The sequence below is a fragment of the Parasteatoda tepidariorum genome, chromosome 7, assembly GCF_982258835.1.
Source record: "Parasteatoda tepidariorum strain Cologne lab strain chromosome 7, Ptep-v5.0, whole genome shotgun sequence".
NCBI lineage: Eukaryota > Metazoa > Arthropoda > Arachnida > Araneae > Theridiidae > Parasteatoda > Parasteatoda tepidariorum.
In genome coordinates, this window is record NC_141761.1 from 92,973,399 (window position 1) to 92,999,265 (window position 25,867).

General features: G+C 28.1%; 1 protein-coding gene across 2 annotated transcripts in view; it reads right to left on the bottom strand.

The window, feature by feature from the left end:
- The window catches only part of fuss (SKI family transcriptional corepressor fussel), a 114,269-nt gene that overhangs the window by 87,402 nt on the left and 1,000 nt on the right, over window positions 1–25,867 (bottom strand). The window lies entirely within an intron of this gene.

Below are 25,867 nucleotides of genomic sequence, written 5' to 3' on the forward strand. Positions count from 1 at the left end.
TCTTGTTATTTTTATTTTTATTTCCCCCCTTTTTTTCATTGTTCTGTATTTTTATATGTATATCAAAAAATTGAACACTTTAAATTGAAGCATTCCTGAATTGAAGCATAAACATTAACTTCTTCATTTAATGTAAAATAATTAGGTATCTGAATTTGGACAAAGATTTTTATTTGCTCTAAAACTGATTCTACTGTTTACACACTACTGTTGCCATAGCCAGGTTTTAAATTTTAATAAAACGCTATAAATATTTTTTAATAGCCGAGCAATTTTATATTAAAATTTTCAATGCGCTTAAAAAATTACACTCAACAGCTCCCAAAATTTTGAAACCCAATTTCAGTATTTTTACTGCATTTCACAATTTTGATGCAATTTTAAAACTTTTAATTTAAAAAAAATTAATTTAAGGGAAGATAATTTTCTTCATATAAAGTTTTAAACATCCGAAACTAAACAACTTTTAATGCTACTTTTTCGTAACAGGTTTTAAAATTTCTTACAGTCATTTGTCTTACACTGTCTAGGCGTGCAAGTGAAATGTTCTTTCAGGAAAAACCTAATTTCGGCTTCCCTGAACCACGATACAGTATGAACGCATTTTTAAAAAGTGCCTTTAATTATTTTTCACAAAAACAATAAGATGCTTGAGACGGCATCGCTTTATTTAGTTCGTGTGAGCTCAAGCAAAATTTCGCATTTTGAAGAAGAAAAATACCGTTGCCACCGGAAGAGTATTAATTAACTGCGCTTCTCTCTTAGTTTTTGAAGCATTAAAAGTGATTAAGGATCGTCCAGTGGCAGCACAGGCAAACGATTAACATTGGTCGGATCTAATTACGAACATTTGGAAACTTGAAATGGTTGTTTATGGATGAAAAGAATTAATACGCGACACTAATCGTCTGCGTTTTCCGACAATTAAAACCAAGTAGAGAGCGGTGCACTTTCTTAAAGGAGGAGGGAATCAACTCAACCCTTCTCACTTAGTTTTGGCTTTACGCCAACTCTATTCTTTTATTACTCTTTCCCAAACTCATTATAAATCCTACAGTCTCCAGGGATGAGAGTGCTTATTAAAACAACTTTCCGAGAACGAAGTTAGAAAAATTCTGCGTTTTCCGGTTCAAATCTAACTGACTAAGTAGAGTCAATATTTAGATTAGCAGTTGGTTTTCTTGAATATAAAAGAGGGATTAGACATTTCGAAATGCGCGCCTGAAAATTTAATAGTTTATAAATATCTTACTCTTTCAATGGAAGTAAGAAAAATATTCATAAATCGTAAACATAATCATATTTGTAAATTTAATTATAATTTTAGTTAAAAATCTTAACTAGAAACTGGATAGGAAATTGAAAATATTTTTTAATTTTTACCAACAATTAAAGTATATCAGGAAAAGTTTTTAAACATAGTTTTTGACATATTGTAGTTTTATAGTGAAAAATTTTGCTTTACATTATTAGCATTGCTATTATTATTTTTCTTTTTAAGAACATTAAAAAAACTAAATATTGATTTCAATTGCTTCAAAAAGTAATGCAGTAAACCGAAATGTTGGAATTGAGAATTTGAACAATTTCGCGTTAAAATACTTATTAAGAAAAGAAATCGAACTTTGGTTAATTCAACGCATTATCTATTTAAAACAAAATAACGATGTAACGAAAATTCATGACGAAAATCAAAGATGAATGTCTTACTTTTACCAAGTAATGTTAAGTCGCAAATTTGAGAATTTTATCTACGAAAATTAAATGTTGTAAAATCACTTGTAAATTTCTAAAAACTAGTATTGATAATTTTTTTAATTTCACTTAAATTCTGTTCAATTTTTTAAAAATTGAATTTTTTTTTTAAAATTTTTTTTTTTTAAATTTACGGTAGCAATGTGAATTTTTAAAAACCTTAGTTAGGTTGAAAAAAAAAGCATTTTTTAAATAATGCAAATTAATCCATGTTCCAATGACAAAAGGACAAGTGTTTCCTAATAATTTAATTTCTCTACTCACAGCAAAATAAAATTTTCTTCCTTTTTATTTCATTTATTTATTTGTTTATTTATTTTATTTTTTATCTTTTTGCTTCGAAAATTTTAAGACTTTGCAAATTCAATTATAGTTTAAATGTCGTCAAAAGATCAAGTGAAGAATACACGTCTATAATAATAATAATAAAAAAAGCTTCATTCGGGAAAGATCTGATTCTAATTGACTTTTACATTATGCTATTGTATGCATAAAGGAAGTAAATAGGCTAAGAACTCAATAATGTTTTCGAAATAATTTTAGTAAAAGTAAGTATCAGTATTTGAATCAGTATTTAAAAAAAAAAAAAACTAAACCTTGATGACAAATGAGAGCATTTTCCATGCAAAACTTGCACATGTTGAAGAAATATTTCTTTTCTTTTTTTTTTGTGTAAATCAGATTTGAGATCTTTATTATTTTTTTTTATTTTTTATCATCTGATCATCAAGTACCAAATTGAAATCTTCCACCATTAATTTACCTAACACGTTTTAAAAAAAGAACTAATTCGTTACATAAAATAGAGAAAATAAATTTAAAAAAAATTCGTTAACAAAGCAAGTTGCAGTTTTTCAAGCGATTTTTATATCTCTTGCAATGAGAATGGTTCGAAAGTTTGAAATGAGTTTCTATTAAAATAAGAGTACAGAAAATGATAGAAGGAAAAAAAAAACGCTTCAGGTATAAAAAACGGAATACTTTGTGGGGAGTGGCATTACCCAAACACCATGTTAATGGCCGGGAGAAAGTCGTAGAGTAAAAGAAAAAAAAAGATAAATAAAAAAAAAATCGTTTGGCAACAATAAAAGAAATTGAAACCACTTTATTGGAATGGAAGTTACACGATAATGAGTTAAGCCTACCAATGGTTCGATATGATCAGGGGGAAGATTCGGCATTTTCAATCGAGAATGGTAAAAAAAGGGCAAAAAATTCGTAGGGTAAGAAACGAAAAAGAAAAAAAAAATGAGACGAAAGATTAGGTGACTCGATGGAAGGGAAATAGCATGGATTTTCGAAGAAGTCTATCAACGAAAGGGGATTTGACGTACCTATTCGCGGTGCACTATTTTCTGAAGCGGAGTAATCCCTTCTGCTTCAGCCGAATGACCACGATGCGGAGGGAGACATTCTGATTATCATCACAGAGATCTCATACCAGTATCGTGCCATTTTATGATGTTTTTTTTTTAACAACAGATAGCGATACTCAATTTTTTTCCTGTGAATCTTCTTTGTTGGTTTAATCAGATATATATAAAAGTTTGTAGAACCCAGGGTCTTTTTCTTTTTCATTAATCCTATCCTTTTTTTTTCTTTCTTCTTTCCTTTCTTGAGGAAATAATAAAAAAGGTTTTTTGAAAAGATTTTATAAAGTAAAAGATGCAACCACTGTGAGGGAAACGGAAATAAAAATATAAATTCTTACAACAAAAATCTGCATTTCAATCATTATGTTCGGAGCGTCAGGTTTTTTTTTTTTCCCTTGGCGAAGTCTCGCTTTTTTAAAATCTATTGTGGAAAAATTCAAATGAACTTGCATTTTTTTCCCTTCACTTTTATGTACTTTTTTTGTGTTTTATCCTGGTTATTCATAGAATCCAATCGAGGAGAAAACGAATCTCTAAATATCATCAAAAACTAAGTTTCCCTTTTTTTCTTCAATATCACCCAGATAAAAAAAATGCACGAAATGTAAATATATTGATATGGTTGAAAATTTTAACTCGGCATATTCGATTGAAAAGAGAAAAGCAATGTTTTTATACATAGTTGAAGTAAGAACTTACAAAGGGAGTTCAAGATAGAAAAAAGAATAATATATGAGTTTTGACAAAATGGCAGAGATGCTAATAAATAAAAAATTTCGAATCCATTGTTTTTATGCTCTTAAGAAATTGAGTTTGAATGTTGAAAATAAGAAATGCCGTTAATTTGACACTGATAAAATTTAATGATAGCTTAGATAAAATTACTTATTATAAATGTTAAGCATTGATTAACTATGTTATGATAAAAATCGAATTATTTATAAAGTTAAAATAAAATTGTATAGTGTGATTAATTTGGAAAGAAAAAATATTTTCAACTATTTTCAGTTAAATTTTATCGTTCAGTTAAAAGTTTGATGTGGAAGCATTTAATTTTCTCTGCCAATTCTTTTGTCGTTTGATGCAAATTTTCGTTTGAAAGAAGGTATAATCTCTTTTTTTTTGAACTGTACTGAACAACAAAGCTAGGTGAGTTTCTAAATCAAAATTTCAATTTTAAAACTTGGTACCTGAATCGTGAGGGGATCTTTTATTTATCACCCTTTCCATACTACACAAAACAAATGTCATGAGCTACTTTTTTTTCCAGTTAGAACCCTGATTTAAAGTTTAAAAAAAAAGAAGGTAGTGTTGAATTTATTCGTTTTCCTCAAATTTGTCATTCCAATTTAATGACCTGAAAATTACATAAAGTAACTGAAAAGTAAATAAACAAATAACATAAAAAAATTAAATGAATTAATTAATTAAATACATCAAATGCTAAAAAACATAGATTTCGGCAGAATACCCTTTTTCGAATGATTTAGAACTTTGTGCAAAAGAAAACATTTAATGACATGCCGAATTTTGAAGTTCATAAAAAGAACGGCAGTAACCCAATATAATGACTTAAATTTGCTACATTTTATTTTTCAAATAATCGATTACATCTGTAATTCATTACAGATAATTACTACAATGCAATCGTGATTTTCGGTAATTACGATTACAAGTTATTATCTCTCATTACACGTGGTTACGATTATTTGAAATCACAACAAGAAACGAATACAAGTAATCAAAATATATGATTACAGGTAAGCATGATTATATGAAATCGCGATTACAAATCATTAAAGTACACGTTTGCAGTATGAATTCAAACCAACAGATCTATGTCTGATAGGATATACAAGAAAGGTATGTATAGTGCGTCCCAAAAAAAAAAAATGAACCACACTGAATAACTTCTGATCTAGCAATCAGATCTTCACGTTCTAGGATTCAATCTTAATGGTTCTGAGGGCTGACTTCAAATATGCTAATTAATTAGTGCAGATGATATTTTAAGTTACGAAATTAAGCACAAAAACGTACGTCTGAATAAGCATATCTCTTTCAACGGATTTAGATTTCTGACCCCAAAAAATATAGGGAGTAGCCACAATCTTGTAAACATGGTCCCATTAGTTTGGTCAGGAGAGCAAACCAAAGTTTGAGCCATTAATGCTAATTTTATTTTTTACGTATTTCACTAATCTCGAGAATTTTTTAAGTGAAGTGAAAAATTTTGGCACACAATTATAAAATTCGTTCTTCCGAAGATAATGCCATGCAAAAATAAGTTTTCGTAAATATTTATTATCTTTTTTTTAACAATGATCGGAAATATTTTGAGCAGTAAGGTATACAATTTTTTTGACAAAATACAAAGTTTGAGCCAAATCGATCGAATAGTTCCTGAGAAATCGAATTTTAATTATCTGACTTTTTTGAAATTCAATTTCTCAAGAACTTTTCAACCGCTTTTGCTTAAATTTTATATTTTGCCATATGAAATTATTTTCCTTGAAATGATGCAAAAATTTGTATACCTTGCAATTCAAATTTTTTCTGACATTTCCTAAAATGAAATAATAAATATTTATTAAAAGTTATTTTCTGCATGAAATTTACCTGTGCATAAACGAGTCTTATAATTGTGTGCAAAAAATTTTCTAATCACTAAAAAAGTTCTCGAGATAGAGCGAAATACGTAAAAAGTAAAATTAGTATTAAGGGTTCTAAACTTTGGACCACTCTCCTGACCAAACTATTTGGGCCATATTTCCGAGATAGCCAAACTATTTGGGCCCCCTATATTTCGGGGGCTACGAAATCCGAATCTGTCGAAGAAAAGGTTTGTTTATTCCGAGAAAGTACGTTTTTGTGTCTGATTTCGTAACTGAAAATATCGCCTGCACTTATTAATTAGCATATTTGAGGTCAACCCCTCGAGTCATTAAGACTAAGTCTTAGAACGCGTAGACCTGATCATTAGATCAAAAGTTATTCATAGTAGTCCATTTTTTTCTTTTTTTTGCACATCGTACATCCACATGAACGTACAATATATGTCTGTCTATACGTACAATATGCGAAGTTGTAATAACATATCATCTGAACATTCTATGAACATATGCGCTTACATTGTTTTCACATTATTACATACATTGCATGCACATACACACACATACATACTTGTATGCACATACGTATGCAAAATATATGTACATACAGTATATGCATTTTCCTACATATATTCAATGTATGTAACACAATTTATATATGCACGTACATGCATTGCACATACAATGCATGTTCATACAAACAAAAGCAACCATATTGTATATAAATTCGTACTCAAACATGAACATATATTGTACATACACAAGTAAGAGCTTAAAATACATCAATCATTGTTCGTACCTACGCACATAGATGTAAACATTGTTTAACATATTTGCACAAGAAAATTTTAGGTCTATATATACGTACATATATTTTAGGCAAACATAACATAATTTTACATGTACATACATTTTAGTGACACATATAGGTACATGCGTCGTATGAATATACGAACAAAATGTAAAATTATACAGAATAATATTTTATTGATATTGTGTAATGTGATGTAATATGCGTTAGATATTTTAAATTGATAACTAATCCTATTGGGGATGGGGGGAAATTGTTGTTGTTTTTTTTTGGGGGGGAAAGAAATGATGAATAGAAGCTGCTAAATATTAAAAAATAAGACCAAAAATTAAGCAAAAAAACCCATTTATTTAAGAAAATTTTTAAACGATTTAAGGAAGAAAATCCGCCAAATCTCCTTCCTAGCTACAATTGCTGCAGCATTGAAACTTTTTCTCTCTGCAATTCCTTTTGACCTTTGACCAGTTATTGACTCCTTTTGACCAGTTATTGGCAAAAATTCCTTTTGACCTTTTTTCTACATGCTCGAGAGGTTTATGTATTTTTCTTTTCGCTGGAAAAAAACTATTCGGCAAAAACACAATTTCTTCTGCCGAATTTACGATTTTATTGCATTTGGCAAGTGTATATATATATATATATATATATATATATATATATATATATATATATATATATATATATATATATATATATATATATATATATATATATATATATATATATATATAGCAGATGTTCCGGTCAGGTGGTCAGCCGAACGCGGAACCCCCAGTGTTTAGTTCCCAAGTATTCTTGGTACTCATTTATCGACCCACTGAAGGGATGAAAGGCTGAGTCAACCTTGCCCGGCCCGAGGATCGAACCAGGGACCTGTGGCCCGACAGCGAGAAGCGCTGCATATATATATATATATATATATATATATATATATATATATATATATATATATATATATATATATATATATATATATATATATATATATATATATATATATATATATATATATATGTAACATAAAAAGCTTCAATTAATCTTTTTGTGTTAGTTTCTCTGCTATAAAACTTCTTCCTAATTAATTATTCTATTTGAAATACTTTCTCACACTTTTAAAAGCCACATCCTGTTCTTAAATCTATTTTTGGCTCAACTATGCATTTAATTAAGAGCAGGACATTTTTCCCTTTGCTATTGTGTGGGAAACGTTCGATCTATCTCATAAACCAATAGCAACTACTAAGATTTCCCTCTTTCCCTAAATTAAGACATTTTACGGATTTTACTTTGCAAGATTTTCCCTAACATATAACCAAGGAGCGCAACTTTTCGTGGGCACTTTCACTCATTCTCATGACTGCTCTTGTCTAATAATTAATAAATAAATTTTGTACCCTCCTTCCCGACCTATGACCTGTTTTAATCCTTCCACTCGGCAACGACGTTATAAGTCGCCAGGATTAAACGGTCGGGAACGGGGTACGGTACATCAACGATATGGAATATCTCTCATTTAAAATTAAATAAATCAACTTCGGAAGAGGGTACTTCAAAAATATGGAATAACTTCAAATCATTTATTCAAATGGACATTTGGTAAATAAGCAGTCAAATTCTTCTTCAACTTATGGCAATAATTAATTCATCCTGTATCTTCATCAAAAAAAAATAATCTCTTCAATCATCAAACGTTTAGTTTATTATAAATTATACCTACGCACAGTGGAACTAAAAGATCATCCGTTTTCCATGTCTATGCTGCATATTTTGTCTACGTTCCTGAGAATACTAGAAAGCTGAGCTTCAATTCCTTCCTTGGACTAAAAAGAAAAACTGCATCGAATTCCTGTTAATTAAAATGTTTTATTGAAACTATCCCTTTGAGAAAGCGTTGATTTTGCCACTCTTAAGTGCTGAGCTGGATCTTATCGTCGATGAATAATTGTTCTCACACCCACGATGTTCTACTTAAATATTCGTCATTCAAAAGAAAAATAAGCTTCAATTTCTCGTCACTATTGGTGTTAATTTACGATTCATCTTAACGAAGAAACAAATTTTTTCCCTAGCAGCTCACGTCTTTGGTTTTGGAATTGTGTTTACGGAATTTCAACGCATTCCCATCTCTGTTGTGGTTTTCAAAATATCTCGGACTAATTCGAACTTTTTCAGGTATCCTTTGAGTTAAAGTTTTTTACATTTCTCATAAATCAATTTCTTAAATGATTATGATTTTAATTTTTTCCCATATTTGATGTTTCAAAGTGAAACTACTTTTTATATATTGATAGTATTTACTGTTGAAATTTTTATTTCTTTAAATTTTTATTTTCAGTTAATTGATTTATTTGATTGAAAAGTGTTACAAGAAATTATTTTCATATTGTTTTATGTGTTACAGCTTCTATGATTTTTTGGTTAGTAGAAATTATATTTTTGTTTTACAGTGATTAGGGCTTAAATGAAAATGCCATTTAATTTTTTTTCTTTTCGTAATGCAACTGCAGTAATTATTGAAATTTAATTTAGATATGTGAATACAATTACGGTGTTGCAAAAATTAAATTAAGAAATGTTAAAACTCACACAAATAATTTGGAAAAATGAATAAAATATTTGTTTTTAGAATTTGAATTAAAATGTGAAACCAGACATTAATGCTTTAGTTCAACGTTGGTAATTAGTTCATAGCTCAGTTTTGTCCATAAATAAACAAAGTCTCTTATTGCTGAGTGACAATTCCAGCATACAGATAGGAAAATGATCAAACACAAATTGAAAAGTATTAGTAACCAAATTCACTTCAAAAACACGTTTAAAATAGAAATAAAATATTTGAATTTTCTAACACACAATTGTGACAAATTAAATTACCAATTAAGATCTCTGCACAAAAATTACTTTAAAAAAATATCCGAGCTAAAATTTAAAAAAAAAAAAAAAATTATGTCCAAAAAGAAGAATGAAAGATATAAATGAAAAAGAAAAGGTAATTTGCAAATAAACCAAACTTGCACTTCAGATTTAAAATAAGGAAAATAGCTAGATCAGTCAAAAATTAAAAACTGATTTACCTTAATACCATATTAAATTTGAAAGCTTTGTTTTGGATTTCAATTAGCGATAAATTGTGTTAAACGGGTTGTAATGTAAAATCTGAGAAGACTGATCATCTTTTCTGATTATAAAAGCAATTTGTCTTTACATTTTTCCTGAAATCCGGGTTAATAATTGCAATAAAAATACCAAGAAAGAAAATAAAAGTACAAATAAATAAATATAAAGAAAGTAGAAATAAAAGAAATGTAAAAGAAAGAAAAGAAAAATAAGAGAGAAAAAGAAAAGAAAGTAGAAAGAAAAATAAGAGAGAAAAGGAAAAGAAAAAATGTTATAGAAGGCAAATTTTGGACATAAAAAAAAAAAAAAAAAAATTCCGGATATTTTGCTATAAAAGTGATAAATATGAAAGGTAAATAAAGTGAAATAAAGACAATACTGAAGTATTGGTCTTCAGAATAACAACCACTGTGAGATTTTTTATTTTATTTTGTTTTCAAACAAGGTAAACAATACTCAAATCTAATTTCAGATTGAAATTTTTCCAGGAAAAATGTTTTTTGTATTTTGTGTTTTACATTTTAAATTACACATTTTTAACAGAAATTTATAAATTTTTTATCATGATTGAAGAGTTAACTTAAATAGTGTTTTTATGAAGAATAATTCTTATAGTGAAAAAGCTGTGTTGTGATATTTAAACTAAAGACTTTTGAAACTGAAAACACTGTTAAGTCAAAAAAACTGTTGAAAATGAAAATTTTAAATTTGCTGATGATGCTACTACAGAATTTTAATTATGTTAAAATTTTTACAATATGAACATATGTAAATGTTTTATAATTTATATTACTTTTATATATTGTTACCATTACAAATTTGGTTATTTTATTTGTACTTCTACCATAGGGAAGATTTTGCAAATGGATAATTTCAAAATTTTTGGATTCTAATTAAACATTATTGGCGAGGGGGGATGTAACATAAAAAGCTTCAATTAATCTTTTTGTGTTAGTTTCTCTGCTATAAAACTTCTTCCTAATTAATTATTCTATTTGAAATACTTTCTCACACTTTTAAAAGCCACATCCTGTTCTTAAATCTATTTTTGGCTCAACTATGCATTTAATTAAGAGCAGGACATTTTTCCCTTTGCTATTGTGTGGGAAACGTTCGATCTATCTCATAAACCAATAGCAACTACTAAGATTTCCCTCTTTCCCTAAATTAAGACATTTTACGGATTTTACTTTGCAAGATTTTCCCTAACATATAACCAAGGAGCGCAACTTTTCGTGGGCACTTTCACTCATTCTCATGACTGCTCTTGTCTAATAATTAATAAATAAATTTTGTACCCTCCTTCCCGACCTATGACCTGTTTTAATCCTTCCACTCGGCAACGACGTTATATATATATATATATATATATATATATATATATATATATATATATATATATATATATATATATATATATATATATATATATATATATGATGTTTTACTGTACACTCAAAATTTTGAGTTTAGTTCTTAATGTTTAAATTTGATGTTTATGCTTAAATTTGATACATTTCCGTCGTCAAAAAAGCTGGAAGTTTTTGAATTTTTTTGAAGATAACTATTGAAACTTAAGAGTTGTTCTCAGAATTTGTGAACGTCTGGTCACCTTAACTTTTCTGGCAAAGTTTTGGCTCGAATTTAATGGAGGAGTCATTTTCCCCTTAATTTGGGTAAAACTTTTTGTCCATTTTGACCTCTTTATGTAAAATTTTAATAAGTAAAATTTTATAAAAAGGCATTTTCAAGTTAAGATTAAAGAACTGTAATCTAAAAGAATCGTTGTACAATATCATTTTTTAAAAAATAAATTATACCATTTTTGGTTATAGTCTTATTTGTTTCCTAGCTACCTGTGCTGGTATAGCAATCGGCTGGGTATCATTTAACGAAACTTCAAATAGAGGTGAATCTGAACGCCACAAATTACAACCATGCTTGTTTCTTCCTTTAAACTGAAAAGATTTTAGCATATGCATCGGTTTTTATCCTTTTGGGCAAAACTACAGTATGATTACATAAAATTCTTATTAAATTTAATCAACATAAAGTTTTTGTACATAACTTTATTACATTTAATATTCGCAAATAGGGCTTAATATATGTCAGATTAAGCTTAATTTTTAAAATAATAATTGCCTGACCACTTTCAAGTCTCCGACAAATCTGAATCCTAGAAGATAGTTCTGCAAACTGTCTCTGTAAATCTGCAGAACGTTATTCATTCAACCCCTTGACATACGAAGACGTCTGGGAGAGGTCATTTGCTTCATATGTCAAAACAATAATTGACGTGTCTCAGACGTCTTCAACACAGAGAAGCCAACTTGCGCCGGACATAAATATTTTTAAGTGGTAATCAATTGTGATTCTTGGTTTAATAAATTCAATTTAGTGGATTTTTATCCACCACTATTTCTAAATAATTCGTAGGCTTATATAATTCACCACTTTATAGTACTTATGTCATGCTATACTTCTTAAAAAGCAAGCAAAAATAGTCAAATATTTGCGAAATTTAATTTGTAGTTATTTCCGTCTTTTTTTTTTTTTTAATTATTTTGGTGTGTCCGGAGCAGTTGGCATCTCTGTCAACATTCCGTTGCGAGTTGTAGTTTATTGTGCAATCAAAAATCATTTCTATATCAAGAAATTAATAATTCCGCACAGTTTAGAGTTTTAAAATGAAATGTCAAGGGGTCAATGCTATTCATCCGCAGAATGTTATTTAATTAAACTTTATTGGACAAAAACAAATAATTTCTTGCATACTTTTAAGAGGACTATCGTTGAAGCGAATCGCAAATATCTCCTTCCCTGAATAGAGTTAAACATGGAATGTGTTCATATTAAAGGCGTCTTATCTCGCCTGTTCAAAGATGTGTTTCCTCATGAATTATGATTTGAGGAAGATACCTGGAGTGAATTATGGTTAATAACAATAACTCGGTTCGCTTTAATTTCCTTAAGCTCCTGGAATACACGGGGTGGAGCTTCACTTGCCAGTCGGAGAATAATCAATCTGTCCCCATGAAAACTTAATTGTCGCCGTGATGGTGTCCGCCTAACGAGATGAGTTATCGTACCCAATACACAGTCCCGACGAGCCCCCTATAGTACCGCATTAATTACGGCAGCATTTTAATCAAGATCGTTGCCTATGATTATGACCAGATAGGGCGGCCTGGTAGTCGGGCATTGTTGATGAAGCGCCAAAAGAGCCGGAAAATGATGAAATAAAAACCGGATGACGGATTGTTGGCGAGAAGACATGAATTTCTGGGAGCAATTACTTAAGCTTGGCAACATTTTTGTGCTGGAAGTAACGGTGAGGAGCTTTTTTTTTCTTTTTGGTTATAGTTAGAATTTCATTTAGTATGTATATATCTATGCATATTGTGGGAAATTAGGACTCATAAAAGTTGGGAAGAAGATTTATTGATATCGAAATTGAGAAAGAAGGGTTGGCTTAAGTTAGAAATGGAGCTATTTTGTCGTGAAGTTCCTATTCGAAACCGATTGTTGAAAGTTTAAAAATCTGTGTTAGTAACAAAGAAAGTTTATAGTTTGAAAATTCTATATATGCAAAAGCAGAATGTTTTTTTCTTTGTATTATTTTTTAGCAAATCTACAATTACCAACTGAAAAAAAGAACACGAAGTGTTTTGAATAACTTTTGATCTAATGATCGGATCCTCACGTGCTAAGACTTAAACTTAATGTAATGTGATCGTAAATATGATCGTTAATTTGCGAAAATATAATTAGTGGTATCAGATCGTGGGTTAGAATCCCCCTGCCGTTGGTAAAAAGTAAAATAACTTTAAGGGATTTCAACTTTGGACCGCTCTCCTGACTCAAACTTTTGGGACCATATTTCCCAATTTGCAGCTACCTCCTAAATTTTGAGGGAAAGGAATCCCGTCGAATCAGAGATATTTTTACTCGGAGAAAGAACGTTTCTGTGTCTTAGCTTGTAATCTAGAATACGTCTGTACAGATTAATTAGCATATTTAAGATCAATTCTTTGAACCTGGAAATTAAATCCCAGTTAATGAAAATCCGGTGCTTAGATCAAAAGTTATTCAGTTTTTTTTCCGCACTGTATATACTTTCAACAGTATGGTGGCCATCATTGTTATTTCGCGCATTTCACCATGATGGATGAAGTTTCTTTAGATTCAGAATTGCGCATATTTGCATTTTAAAGTTCTTATGATTCTTCTTTTTCCTTTGCTTTTTTTTTTGTTTCAAATTATTTAAAAGAGAACATCCATGACTTATGATATTTAATCACAACTGAGATTCTTTGAGTTATACACGTTTTTATTACCTATTTATCATTGGTTTCCTATGAGCTCAAATTGAATCAACATGGATGATTTCTTGACGCATAGGAGTGTATTATGGTGCGCTTAAATAAATTCCGAATTGGTTTCCAAAGTTAGATTAGCTCAAATTACATCAACATGAATGATTTCTTGACGCATAGGTGTGCATTAGTACTATTAAATAAATTCCGAATTGGATTTTCTAACTTGGAATGTTGGTTGTATCTAACTTCAGATCAGCTCAAATTAAATCAACATGAATGATTTCCTGAAGCATAGTGCGATTAAATAAATTCCGAATTGGTTTCGGAAGTTAGATTAGCTCAAATTAAATCAACATGAATGATTTCTTGACGCATAGGTGTGCATTAGTACTATTAAATAAATTCCGAATTGGATTTTCTAATTCCGAATGTTGGTTGTATCTAACTTCAGATCAGCTCAAATTGAATCAACATGAATGATTTCTAGAAGCATAGGTGTGCATTAGTACTATTAAATAAATTCCGAATTGGTTGCCGAAGTTAGATTAGCTCAAATTACATCAATATGAATGATTTCTTGACGCATAGGTTTGCATTAGTGTTATTAAATGAAACAGTATTTAGAAAAGCATATGAATATGCATTTCATAAAGCTTAAATAATGTAAAATACACTGGAATTAATAAAAGTAATAAATTAAATGAATAAATTAAAATTGTAATAAAAATATGCTAAAAATGATTATAAAAATAAGCATGCAGTTTATAACTATTTTTATGAATTGTAATTATGATTGCAATAAATCTCGACTCAAAAAATTAATATTATGAAAGCAAACAACTTAAAATTCTGTACTAAATATCAATTCAGATAGGGAATTCAAAACATGGGTAAAAAGTAGTATCTACACTACCATATTAATTGCTTTGTCAGAAAAAAATGATTTCAAAATAATAATAAAACAAATGCTCATTGATTGCAATTATAAGCATTTCATATTGATCACTTAATCAATAATATGCCGTTTTTATCTGAGTTGCTGGCAACAAGTAATCGTAATTGAATATTAATACAAATTTATTTCAAAAGTAAAGTGAAAGCAATATGGCGTGGTTTTTACGAATTCCACGAATAAAAATATCCATAAGACTATAAAAATTTCACTTTTGCTTTAGTAAGTAATATAATATTCAAGACATTAAAGAACAATTATTCTATTTATTTAAGAATATGATGTTGATTTAACTAACTAAAAGTTATGATCCAAGCTGATAAATAAAAAAGAAACTCTTATTTTCAAGTTCCTTTAATAGAAAGAAAAATTCATTGTAACTTTTTAATTATTTCACGCGTTATAAGCAATGAAAATCTCTTTCTAATGAAGCATTTTTATTTCTTCTAATTCCTCACCTCTTATGGCAATTTTTTAAAATTATTTTTATGGTCTTATCGGCAACTTTATTTGAAGCCTATTAAGCTTTTATTTTTATTGGTACTACAGGACAATCGTGACTCTACTGAGTTTGGTTAAAAAGAAATGAAATTCATTCAAAACATTTTTATCTAGGATACAATTTTGCTTTTATAAAAATGTTTATGTGTATTGAAAGGAAAAAAATAAAAGATGAAAGAAATATTCCCTAATCACTTGATTTCTTTTTATTTCCCACCTTTATCTAATCGATTAATTATTCTACAGTCCTAAAAGGGGAAAGAAGGAAAAAAGAACACTCTTCAAATCGTTTCGAGTTTCATGCTTCTTGGGCAAACTAAACAGTCAGCCACTTTTTTCACCAATCATTATTCCCGAACAAAACTGACAGAAGGGGTACTGGTAGTTATTTTTCGAACTGTATTTCTGTAACTGTCCATTAATCGAGTCGAATACAAATATCTGTAATTATCTGTAACAGCTTACAAGAGAGCAAACATTGGCGAGGGTACTGAATCTTTCATGGGTTGTAGTTCGCCAATGGCCATCGACATATGTCTTTTAATGAAATGTGCTGTATTCGTTATCTGTTAGTTGGGTGAGGAGGATGATTACGAGTTTCTAGCAATTCTCCTAGATTAATGATCAACGTTGACGGTGTGATAGCGAATGGTCCTATTTATGACGTCTCTTCGTCATCGGATGGTTAGGCTGGCGAAATTATGGTTGGCGGAATGAACGAGGAAATATTAATATTTGAGGTATTACTATTAACTGAAAAGGAAAGAAGTATTTCATTTATGCTTTGGTGGTTTCTTTACTTAATTGTCCTTGATACAATCAAATTGTACCAACGCCTTTACCCATCGCATTTTATTTTAAATAATCTTGAAAATGTTCGATTTCTGAAAACCTTTATTAATGAGTTTATGAGGAGTTCTATCGGAACAGCAAAATGGCTGTAACTTTAAACAAGTTCTGAAAAACTGCACAATTAGTTTTTGTAAATATTTTTGTTTTGTTTAGTTTCCCTTGTTGTGTCTTATTTTTTACTCAAGGTGTTTCATTATGTTTTTGAAAAAAAAAGAAAAAAAAGAACACCTTAGTCTTGAATTTTTTTTTCTTCTTCTATTTTTCATTTGAAATCAATTTTATGACCAAAAAGTTTCAAACTTTAAATTTTAGCTCGAAAATTTAATTTATTTTAGTCTCTTTTAGTCTTTTATTTTAAATAATATTCGATTTTGAAAAATCCTCATTACTCATTACCTCATTACTAAAAGTCAGTACTTTCATAAGAAAAAAATGGCTATAATTTTTAATAAGTTCTGGAAAACAGCAGAATCGGTTTTCTCAAATATTTTTGTTTTGTTCAGTTTCCTTCGTTGTGCCGTTCTTTCAAATCGAGGTATTTTATTTCACTTATTATTTTTTTTTAAAAAAATACGAGCTTTGCCGTTGACATTTTTCGTTCAATTTTCCGCTTAAAGTCAATTTCATGACGAAAAAAGTCTCAAACTTTAAATTTTAATTCAAAAAATTTAATTTTTCCGATTTCTTTTGTCGATATTGGTTTATGTGTCTTAAAAGTGTCGATGATTCAAACAAAAATGTGTGAAACTCAAATTATCAATTTCTCAGAAAAGTGACCTTTCTAACAAATAAGGTATAGGTTATTAATATTTGTTTTGTTTTTTGGTCTCATATTTATAAAATTAAAATTTTATACACACACACACACACATATATATATATATATATATATATATATATATATATATATATATATATATATATATATATATATATATATATATATTATTATTATTATTATTAAATGTATGGTAATGAGAAATTTTGAAAACAAGAATTACTGGTACTTCGTTACCATATGAACGGAAAAAATTATCAAATGAATGTTTAATTACCATATGTTTACGTTTTATATACCAGAATTTTTTTCTCCGCGTAACTGTTATTTATTTATTTTGTATCAAATTTCCATATATAAATGTGATTGTATTATATAATTATTGGTATAGAGTGTCAAATTGTTACATTTGTTTGCATTTGCAACGGAAATATTATTAAATATATTTACAGAACTTTGACAGAGGTAAATTACGTTAGCAATGCATAAAGTCATGACAATTTAGATTTGAATATTTAATAATAAAGGGTAAAATAAAATTTAAAAAAAATATACTTCTTTGCGTAAAACTATTTTAGGATAAAAAAAAATTTTATTGTGTCCAAAACTTTTTTGATTCGTTTCATAATTTCCGGCTGTGTAACAAAATACGCAGAAAGTGAAATTAAGAGGTCTAGTCTCCTGGGACTATAATCTCGAGATTACCGTTATCCCCAGATATTGAGAGAGAAAAATCCAAATCTGTTGATAAAAAATGCATTTTTATTAGAAAAAACACGTTTTTGTGTCTGTTTTCTTAATTTAAAAATATAGTCTACATTAATTAGTAGGTCCTCAAACCAATAAGATTGAGTTCTTCACGAAGAAAAAATTCCGGTAAAGTAATAGTAAATGAAAATAACATGCAATGATATAATGAATAACATATCATAATAATAATAAAATTTCTGTTAAAAAAAACACAATGCTGGTTAATAACTCATAATATACGGGAAACCCTACATTTTGTAAATATTCTTTTCATTTGGTAGGTTTGCCGAAACTTCTGATTTTCAAAATTATAGTTCTTATTACCACACATTAAGTAAAAAATACAAAACTTAAAAATAAATTTTACTGAATAAATGGTTTTTATGCCAAGCTCTAAAGTAAAATGATAAAATAACCAAATTTTATCACATATCAGAAAGTCATATTTTATTGTAAATTTCACCAAAATCATTAACAAAACACTTCGGTAAAAATTACCGAGCTCTTTGCTGTTCCCATAAACAAGGTAAATTTTACCATATTCTTATACTTTGACCACATTTTTTTCTCAGTGTAGTACTTGAGATTGTAATCATTCAATCAAAAGTAATTCTTCGTGCTCATTTTTTAGCGCTCTGTATATAAAAAAAATACCTATAGGTATTTTATTTTCAACTTAATATAAGTATTTTAAGAAATATATGATTTTATACAAATATATTTAAAATTTGATTTGTTTGCCGTAAAATAGAAGAAGGAAATATTAGAAAATACACCTACACTGATAAATAGAAATATTCTTAACGAAATCTTAGTATGAATTTTAATTATTTTCTTCTATTTATTAATTGGCTTGTACCAAAACGGTTAAAGTACAAATTGAAAGGAATTTTATTGAAATTTACGAATGAAAATAGGAGACATAAATATAAAGGCTTTACATAATCTATATTTTGAAAAGCATAGTCGAAATGTATTACTAAAAGTAGAAGATAACTTTTTATTTTCTTATTCATGAATTAATTTTGAATATTAAACATAGCTGATAAAATTAACTAAAAGCTCGAAAAATTTTAATTAAAGGTTAAATTGGCGCACTAACAACTTAAGCAAACATTTCGAACTTCAAGTTCTTAAACACATTTCAGGAATGCTTTGTATACTAGGTCTTTTAAAAGCTATGAATATTCATGCTTTATTTAAAATATTTATGAATATTCATAAGATCTGCTAGAGACTTTTAATTTTTCATTATTGAATGGTAGATAAAAGAATAATGACATTAAATATGAATAGGTTTTTTTTTAAATAATATGTAATATTATTATATGCGTATTGGTTTTCATAACTTTCTATTTATTTGTATTCAACTATGACTACAAATTATATTAAAATTATTTTTAATGGTTATTTGAAGAAAAGTGCTATATTCAATGTATTAATAGTACCTAAGGTTATTTAAATTATTTGTCTAATAAGAGAAAATTTAAATAAATTCTAACATAATTTTTGAAATATTTATTATAAATTTTAAATAGACTGGGTAATTAACATTGACATTCTTTTATTATGGAAAAGTTATAAATGAGGAATATGACCTAATGTTTCAAATTTTGAGGATTTTTAACTTACAAAGAATTATATTAAAATATTTAAAAAGTCCTGAGTTCATAAATATATAAAATTAAACTAATAACGTTCAAATCTGTAATACAAATGAACTTGAAAAATGTACTAATCATTTCATATATGCGTGTAAACATTTTATTTTATTTTATAGCCGTCATTGAACAGCCAACCCAATTATGAGCTTACAATTACAATATTCAACACCGTAGCTTTGTAATTTTGAACCCAATCCAGAGGACAAGGGAACTCCTGGATCAAGTATTGGGAGAAATTTGTCTTTGTGCGAGGCTTTTTGATGGAAATAACCCGCAATTGCGTTACATGGAGAAGAAAACAGCGAAAACCACCCACGGTTATCCTGACGGCAAGGGGACTAACCCATGATCCCTCTACCACTGAGGTCGGTGTGAGCCGGGTGCAGAATTCGTGCGTATCGACAATCCACGCTGGGATTCGAATCCGTTTCACCTCATTTGGAGGCGAACGCTCTATCCGCTGAGCCACCACGACTCTCCTTACTACATTCGTGTTTTTAATGATGCCTGGACAAGCCAAGCTCGTCAGTTATTGGCATTGCGAGTCCCGAAGGAGCACCTTTCGTTTGACAAGAGAGCACCGCTAGGGTTAAAGTTCTATTTAGTTCAGAAAAACCCGTTATGATGGCGCTCATTCGAGAGATTATTTTTACAATTATCGACATAAATCTGAGGGGGAAAGTAATTTTCTCCTGATCTTTGCAACCATTGTATTGCTCAGCGACCCACCACAGGGTTTTCTATTCCACAGATATTACGAGCACTTATAATCGCAAGACTCGATCTGTCCTAACGGTGACGAGAATCGAAACTCGACCCATATAAATTGAAGTCTGATGCTCCAAGCACTGAGCTACCACAACCCTAGTGTCATTTATTGAAATTATTAATTTAATTTTTAATGTTTTTTTTTGTTTGTTTTTGCCTTGTGTATCTAAACGTCTAAGCTATTTATTGTAATTCATAAGAAAAAAAGAAGTAACTCAATGCATTACGAAATTAAAGGATTATAGTTCACATTTCTTTAACTGCCCGGTGTTACAAAAAAAGATAAATAAATAAATACATGCTAATAATTATATCAATATAAATAACATGGCCTCATTATTTTTTCCCCTTTAAATTTGAATAAGTATGCAGTGTTGATAATAGATTATGCTTTTATTTATTAAATAAACTATGGTAAGAATTATAATATATAATCAAAGAAGAAGGGAAAAAAAGCCTACTTTGAAATGGAATTTAAGGTTCAATTAGTGAAAAAAAAAATTTTTTATACTATGTCTCTTAAACACCTCACTTAAAATATCGTTATTTTTTAGAATCCTTATCAAAAATAAAATCGAAATTGTTTAAACAATGAGGTTTTTAAGCAAATGTTAGAAAAAAAAGACCAAAATGCGATAGAAATACGTTGGATCACTGCTAAAAAAGCGAGAGGAATAATATCAAAGATTGCTTCCTATGGCAATAAGAGGTTTTTTTTAATTAATCGCCTTTAAACTAATTTTTGTTTCCTTCATCAATCAAACTGGTTCTGATGTCCGAGTTTTACCTTCACAGTAATGATTCTTTCACAGTAATATACACAAGATTCTGATAAGATAAAGATTCTGATAAGATATGTTTTTTTCCCTCTTTAATATTAATTTGCGTTCCCTATTGAATAGATTTCTTTGATTTCCTCTTTCTAAAGTCATATATATTAAGGACGGTAACTACGAAACACTCTGCAGATTCATTCCTATATTACTATGCACGTTTCAAACTAAATTGAAAAAGATTAGTTACTAAAGTTATAGCTAAAGTAAAAAAAATTCTCCATCGAGCCATCTGAAATTATCGGACTACTAATAATTCCATTCTCTTATTTAAAACTTTGCTGTTTTCCTTTTCCTTTTTCAAGATTTAAGAAATAAATTAACAAAATAATGATACATTGAACACAAAAAATATCTTAATATTACGAATAAATATACCCACATCAACATACAATGATTCCTATAATATATGCATGCTGTTAAATTAATTAAAATTGGATAAAAGTTGAAGGAGTTTCGGGTTAAAATAAAAATGCTTTGAGGAAACGCTATTGATTCTATCTAAGAACACGCATCTAAGCAAAATGCTTTATGCTGCTTTTGGAAAATCTTTTTAAACATACGGATAGTCGTGTTACGAAAAAAATAATAAATCCTATTTTTATTATTAAAAAAAAAGCATTTACATTGGCGTTTATCAAGCCCTCAATTATATCACTGAAAAAAAATGAAGAATTGTGTTAATGTTATTTGGAATTAGTACAGTTTTTTTAAAGCTAGATAAATAAATTTAGTACATATTATAATAAAAATTATTAAGATTAAGATGGAAAATATAAAAATTTTACATAAAGAATAAAAATACGAGATATAAAGAATATTAAGATTAAGATTATTAGTATAAAGATTAAGAAATTTTGTATGCAATTTAGAGCATCATAATCTGTAATACGTATCCCTAAGCCAATACGAGTGTTAAATATGTTTTAAATATTTATTGCTTTCAATAAAAATAATTAAAATGGGTCATAAATTGGGCCAATCAATCATCGAATGAGACAACTTCATTAATGCTTTCACTATCAGCTTTTTTTAGTATTAAAAATATTTTATCATTGAAAAAATGAGTAAATAGAAATATTGACAAGAAACATGTCGGAGTGGTTGAGTGTCTTAAGCACTCACCTGGCAAGTAGGAGCTCCGAAATTCGATCATTCAAGTTCTCCCAAATTCTAACAACACTTTATAAGTATTTAAATATGCATATTAGTTGTCTAAGATTTTAGTTATTATTTATGAAATATTCTAGAATCTTCTAGAACATCCTGTCATTTCGTTTCCTTATTTCACTGTAAATAAGTTCATGCGTTTCAAATGGAAACTGTAGTTACCATGTTCTTTGTATTCTAGATGTTTATTAATAAATATGTTCTATTTGGCAGAGTGGATTCTATTCTTTCCACGCGAAAATATATTGTCAGTTTTCCAAAAAAGTAATAAAAACTCAATTAAATGTTAATAAAATTAATTAAAATTAAGTTGTTAGCTTATCTGTTGCAAATTGACCCATTTTTCTAAAAAAAGCAGAAATTACAAAATGCACTTAAAGAACATAAAAACGTATTTTATACTTTTATAAATACAAAATGTCCGCTGACCACTTTGGTATAAAATGTTTATATAAGTATCAAATATTCATATCATCAAAGACTTAAGGGTATCAAATATTCATATGATTTTTACTGCTGAACATCATATTTTAAAATGTTTGATAAAAGTTTAAATTATCAAATTAGTTATTTAAAGTTAATGATATTTTAGAACTACAATCCAACAATAGCTTCAACACCTAACTTTCTATAAAAATGGTCTTTTTTAGAAAAGAAGAAAACAACTATTTGTTCTAAAATTTTCTTAAATATTTCAATGACATTTATAAAATGCCTTAGATAATTGACATTACGAAAACGTTTGAAGAAGTTTAAAATGACAACCATTAGAAAATATTGTAAATTATTAGTAATTGTATAATTAGTAAACACATTCTCTTATGACTATTAGAAATTATATTAAAATATTGCACTTTGCAGTTTAAAAGATTTAGAATATACATTAGTTTAAAAGACACATTAAGGTGCTCGGAGTGCAAAAGGTTAAAAAACAAAGACTACAACATATATGAATAAAGTTGATTGAAACTTATCTTGTATAATAATTTTATAAATTTTTAATATAAATATTATTATATTATTATGATAAATAATAAAATAATATTATTGTTATACTATTATTATAATGAATGGATATTAAAATAACTAACTCCTTACGCTATTTCATCCTGGAATTTTAAGAATTGAAATGCAATATTATTTTCTTATTTATATTTATTATTATTCTGATAAGTAATATTATTATTGTCATATTATTGTTATAATGAATAATATAACAATATAGTTATAATATAATAATATTATGATTATAATATTATTATAAGGAATAAATGTAAAAATAAATCACTTCTAACGCTATTTCCTGAATATTTTTGTTTGTATTTATTATTATTATGATAACTAATATAAATAATATTATATTATTACTATTAAGAATAATGTAATGATATTATTGTCATAATATTGTTTTAATGAATGGATATAAAATAATTCTCTTCTTACGCTATTTCGGAAATTTTAAAGAATTGAAATGTAATATTATATTCGTATTTATGAAATAGGTGTAATTTTCGATTTTTTTTTTTTTTTTTTACTTCACTTATCAACAAAATTTTAAAAAAAAATTGCTGTGAAGATGTAATTTTTTCAAATGAGAGTTTATATTTCTTGAAAGCTGTTGCAATTCCAAGATTTCAATGCTTAAGCATTTTTGAAGCATATCGAAACAATGGAAATGAAATAAACCAGGGAGGGGGGAAGTATATCTTTTAACCTGTTAAACAACAAATTTACAATACAAAGTTTATTTCCTTGATGTTGAATGCAAGAAGTGTGAAAAAATTGTTTAGCTTAATACAAAAACTGTAATACACTTCAAAAGTTAATCAATTAAGCAAATGCTTAGACATTTCTTAAAGACGAAAAAACTTTTCATTGCGATGTGAATTATCAGAAATATCTATGCATTTGTTAACGAAAAGTTTAATTTTAATTCCTCAATAATTTTACTTGAATGTTCACTCTGCTTTTTTATTTATAACTCTCTATACACTGAGGAGGAAAAAAATATGATCAAAACCTACCAGAATACGGTAAAATTTACCGTGTTTCCAGCTCTAGGAGAGCGTCATAAAGCTCGGTAATTTATAAACAAGCACTTAAGTGATGATTTTGGTAAATTTAACGATAAAATTGGGTTTTATAATGCGTGATAAAAATTAGTAATGTGGTAAAATTTAGTAATTTTATCACGATACCTTAGACCATGGCATAAAAACCATTTTTTCAGTTAAATTTATTTTCCAATTTTGTATTTTTTTATTAAATGTGTGGTAAGAAGAACTATAATTTTGAAAACCAAAATTTCCAGTAAACCTTTACCATATGAAAGGGAAAATTGCCAAATTGATGGTTTAAATACCGTATATTTAATGTATGGTTTAAATACTGAATAGGTTTTATTAATCAGAATTGTGCTTTTCTTACCGGAAATATTATTACCATAAAGTACGGTAATTTTATCAGAAATTTTTTTTTCGTGTAAGATTTATAAGCATTTATCTCTCGGTTTTCTTAACTAAGAAATTTTAATTTAAAACCAGGATATTTAATCATATTTATGAATAAAAATGTTAACAGAAAGCAAAAGTGGTTGCACACACATTAAATATTACAGAAATAATGAGCTTATCAAACTGTCGTTCAGTTTACAAAATTGTTAATAGGTTATGTCATATCTTTTTTATAAATGTTGCTGACACAGATATTTCGAATTGATGGATGGTAAAATATATCTGTAATCAGTGAGACGTGTGATAGCAAGAGCTGCTTTAGAAGTTATTCTCACAACATAATGAAATAGAAAGCAACTTAAGAACGCAAGCACGAAGTTACAGGAAGCTAAGGAAGTTACAGGTAGCGTGATCATTGTCAAGAGAGAGAACTCAGAAATTTTACAGAATCAATAGAATTGCAACAAAGTGCTAGAACCGAAAAGAACTCGACCAGTGATTATACAGTAATATTAAATAAAATTATACTTATTATACTGACATCATGCAGAATAGATTGATTCTATAGTATTTTCGTGTTTTTCTCAATACATTTCGTGTATGATGCTTGTTTATAGTACCGAAACGGCTGTATTTCTTTTCAACTACTCCACTTTTTACATGTATTATATTTATATATCTATACATAAATGTGTATGCATATATGTATATACATAAATGCGAAAAACATTTATTAATGTTTGATAAAAGCGAAAATTACCTATGGTATTAAATTATGTACAAACGTTGTCTTTCTTTTCCGTATTTTAATACTTTTAAAACTTAACCAATTTTGTTGAAATTCATATGATATTCTTCAAAGAATATTTTTCTTGTACCAAATATTTATCAAATAAAAAGTTGAATTCAACTTGCAATTTCTTAGATTTAAAATTTTAGTGCAATCACAATTGTTTCAAGCAAAGGGCGGAGGAAAATTTCTAAAGAAACAACGAATTTCATTCATGGTTGAACAATTATTTTATATTTTATAGTGAATAATCCATTAATTTAAAGCTCGGATAACGTATATTTGAAGAGATTTCTTTTTCTTTTCCGTTTTTGGCTAGGCACCTGGGGGATTGCCCCTTGCCCCCTCTCCTTTGACACGCCACTGAAA